At 45.4% G+C, this 4,220-nt stretch overlaps 1 long non-coding RNA gene across 2 annotated transcripts in view; it reads left to right on the forward strand.

Moving 5' to 3' along the window:
- The first annotated feature begins 912 nt into the window (after positions 1 to 912).
- LOC141371934 (uncharacterized) overlaps positions 913 to 4,220 on the forward strand; it is a 50,003-nt gene continuing 46,695 nt past the window's right edge. For both annotated transcript variants that reach the window (XR_012377285.1, XR_012377284.1), the window contains exons 1-2: positions 913 to 1,399; positions 2,984 to 3,061. This is a non-coding gene — a long non-coding RNA (uncharacterized lncRNA). The remainder of the gene's footprint in view (positions 1,400 to 2,983; positions 3,062 to 4,220) is intronic.

A 4,220-nucleotide genomic window follows, 5' to 3' on the forward strand; every position in this document is an offset into this window, starting at 1 on the left:
CTTCTTTCAGTGAACATTGGATTATATATTTCCACTTTTGGAGCTATTATGAATACTGCTGAGATGAACATGCTAGTACCTATGTTTTGACGAACATGTATATGCATTTCTGTAGAAATACCTTGGAATGAAATTGTTGGGTCACAGGGTAGGCCTATGTTCTGTTTTAATAGATATTGCTAGTTTTCCCAAGTGATGGCACCAATTTATCAATGTATACCCCTAATTAACAGTGTATGAGAGTTCTGGGTGCCTCGTATGCCCTCCCACGTTTGGCATTCCTTCTTTCTCTCCTTTTCCTCCTCCTTCCTTTTAACCATTCTGGTGGGCCTGCTGTGGAATCTCATGTAGTTTTAATTTGGAGTTCCCTGATGACCAATTCAATTGCATACCTTTTCATGTGTTTATTGTTCACTGGGGCGATCTCTTTTGAGAAGTTCAGGTTAGATCTTAAAAAAAACCAAAAAACAAAAAACAAAAACAACAACAAAAAACCGTCACTATGGCCTCGCCTCTACTAAAGCCCAAGCCATCATGATGAGGCTCCAAATAATTCCAAGTTAGGTTCGGAGAAGAGCAATCTCTCCAAAACACTTTTGTGTTCTCTTGGGCCCTCCCCTCCCCTGGAGAGCACCAACAGGGCGGCAGGGGACGACTTTTAATAGTAACTCGAAAGAGTCCTTTCTGGGAGGTGGAAAGAAAGACAGTTGGGTTTTTCATCAGAAAACAGCCACAGGGGCCTAAAGAACTACCAGGAATTGCCCCCCCCCCCCGCACCCCCGTCCGCCTTCCCGGCACCCACTCCGGCCCGCCCCGCGCGACTCTCTGGGGGGCACCTTCTCGGGGGCGAGAGGGCGGTGAGGGGGACGGGTATCTCTTAAAGCGGAAATGTTAACACCCTCCTAACGGCGACTTGGAGGATGGTGGGGCCCAGCACTGTTTCCCCGTAAAGGGTTCCCAGCCGCCTGCGTCCGAAGACGCCGGAGGGGTCGTGCGGCGGCCGCCCGCGGGGGTCAGTCTGGTGTGTGGGTGAGAAGTGGGGCTGGGGTCGCCGTGGTCGGGGGGAGCGCGCGTCTCCCTTCCGGAGGGAGCCGGATAAACGAGTCACGTTTTACTACCCCATCAGCGGATCCGTTCCAAAAGAATCCTTGGCATTTGGCAGCAGCGCGGGGCGCTAACGGCTGCGGAGCGAGCGCCGCGGGAGGCAGTGGCGCCGTTATTGCCACTCCCGGGCGCGGCGACCTGGGACAGCGGAGAAGCGTGGGGGGCCCCGGAGACGGACGGTTGAGCGGAGCCGCAGGGCCCAACTGCAGTTGCCGGGTCCGGGTGGCGGACACGCTGAGCTGTCCCAGTGGCCGGCAGGTGGGAGGACCAGCCCGCGAGCTGGGATCGGGTCCAGGTGGGTGGAGACCCAGAGTCGGGCTGGGCTGGGGGAGAGCGGGTCCTGCGGCTCTGGAGAAACCGGCACGTCGTCTCTGAGTACTGGAGACAATATTGGTTATTTCCCGAGCACCTATTGTGCCTCAGTCCCTGCTCTAAATGCTGGGGATCCCACTGCGTACCAGACAGTGGCCCTGCCCTCCCGGAGCTTATACTCTAGCGAAGAGACAGACAAGGAAAACACACGGATAGATAATAAAATGCCAAACGGTGATAAATCTTATGAAGGGAATACACAGTAGGAGACGGGGAGGCGACTGGTGTATTAAGGTGGGCGAGGGAGAAGGAATGGTATATTAAATCGGGGGTGGGGGTGGGCGAGAGGGATGGGGTGGGTCTGAGAGGTCCTTTCCCAGGAAGTGTCTTTTGACCGGAGACCTGACAGAAGTGAGGAAGCCATGAAGAATGGTCCAGGCGGAGGGAACTTGAAGGATGTCTAGCAGGGGTTAACTGTTAAGCAGATGAGATTAGTTTTGTAGGTTTTTGCAAGATGAAAACTGGAATTTTCTTAGAAAGTTATGGATCATCCATTCATTTAATGCTTTATTCCTGAAGTGTAAGAGAAGGGGAGTAAGGCCCGGTGTCCTTGGCAGAATATTAATTTTGTCCCAGTTCAATACATAGACTAAATTGAGAATTTCCACTTGTTTTCAAATGGAAGAAGAACTTATCTGAATTAATTTCATAAATAACCAAGTAGCATCTCCCTTTTTAACAAAAGTATTTACTCGAGTTTAAAGAGTTATGGACTGTTTTTGTTTGTTTCTGGATTTGTCCCCTCCCCCCATCTCCTAAATGAGGATGACCTAGAAGACAAGGAGTTGCAGACAGGAAAGGAGGGAGATGAGACTGGGGTGAGAAGTTTGAAGAGAGAAATGGAAAGGAGGAGTAACAGAGTCTGTGCAATAGTTAGAGGAATGGTCTGTTCTAAATCTCTGCCTCCTCCCGATAAACTCAGGAAATAACACTGGTGCTTCAACATACAACATCTCAGCTGATCCCCACAACCGTGCATCCACTTCAGGAGAGGAGGGAACAGATTCAGGACTTGATAACTGGTTAAGCAGAATCATGATTTCGGACTCCACTACAGCTCACTGAAGCACTTTAGGCCAAAGGTGGCTTATTTCCAATATTTTAAATTTTATATGGCAAAATAAGCCACATTAAGTCCCAGAATTTTGTAACAGCAAGATTACCTAACCCCTGCTTATTTTGCTAATGGGGAAACCACTAGTTGATGAAGAGCAATGACTCAAAATATAGGGGTTCCATTTTCACCATATCCAGCTCTGTCCCTTTTCTCTCCCCAGAACCCTTAACTTGATAAAATTCTTCCCACTGCCTACTGAACAAGTGGAAAGAGCTTTGTTGACGACCCCAGAATTGAGTTAATCTAAGACACCGTTAGAATTCTGTGAAGGTTTCACATTCTTCCACAAGTATTTATTAGTTTGCCCACTGGTGGGCTAAGTCATACTTAAGCTTTTGAAGAGTTTAAGTAGATAGAGCGAATAAATAACTAGCCAATTACAGTTTACAGGAAGCAGTACCTTGAAGAGGAGTTGGAGGGAGAGTCAATTCTTAGTATAGCAGAGAGATGGAGCGCAACAAACAGGTTGTGAGTATTAAGAATTTATGTCAGATTGGTATCAAACTGTTTTGTCATGGTTGTGTTAATAATCATGATACCTGTCATCTTCTTAAACTTTTGTTATCTTGATCATGTATGACATACATAAGTGGTGGTGGGAGAGACTATTGCAGCCAGTGGACTTGGTACATTCTCATGTTGTCTTTTCACAATTAACTAGTATTTGCCCCTTAGGGTGTTTTGTGCTTTCATATTATCAAGAGTAATAAGAATGATAAAATAGCCGTGTTCAGCATTGTAATTGCAAACAGGTCTTGGTAAAATTATACATAACTGGTCTTGGGGGAACATCCTCGAAAAGAAGCATGGCTGTGTAGGTGTGAAGAGTAATACAGAGTAATAGATGAATTCACAATAGGAAGAAGTCCTCTTATAGAGCAGACTCTAGAGTGTAACTGAGTCCCTGTTACCTTAGAAGCATTGTGATAAGAATCTCCCAAAAGGCGTTAACCCTTTGGAATGAGATGGGGTAGGGTAGACATCATTGGGTGGCTAAAATCACATGTTGCCTGAAGTCAGTGGTTTACCACATGTGATCACATCCAGAAAAACTTTAAATAAAGTTGTTTCTGGGAAATCATTGGTATCTTGAATGGCTGGCGTCTCAGACTGCCCGATTTTTTTCCTGAACTGTTTAATGGTCATACTAAGGGAAGAAAAGCTGGGGGAGCAATTGCTCTTCCTTAGCATATTTTCCAAAAGATGAACATTTTGGAAAAATTTAAAAGTCAGTATATTTTAAAAGATGATACATTTACATGACAATTGTTAAGACTGTTTTGGAAAGATGTTAGAGGAAGCAGTATAAGAGCAAGATTTTTATGAAACACAAAGCCACCGTGCCCCTGCCATCCCAGACCCCTATCTAGTCCCCCCTGCTGTATATTTATTTAATAATTAGATTAGACCCTGTACTTTGTTTTCCATTTCAAAAATCACAGAATTGTCTACGTCTGTTATTTGTGAGCTTCTAATTATGCCGACCTTATCGTTGTTAAGATACCAATATATCATTGTTGTTTTTATTTTAAAAGAAGTCCATATCTATGAAACATCCCAATAATACAAAGTCTCCTGAATCTTGGTAGTAATTAAGGATAAGTAAAGGTTTAAGATGGTTGTTGCT

Source organism: Callorhinus ursinus, unplaced genomic scaffold (assembly GCF_003265705.2).
Source record: "Callorhinus ursinus isolate GAN/ISIS: 27379988/994484 unplaced genomic scaffold, GSC_fseal_2.0 scaffold132, whole genome shotgun sequence".
NCBI classification, from domain to species: Eukaryota; Metazoa; Chordata; class Mammalia; order Carnivora; family Otariidae; genus Callorhinus; species Callorhinus ursinus.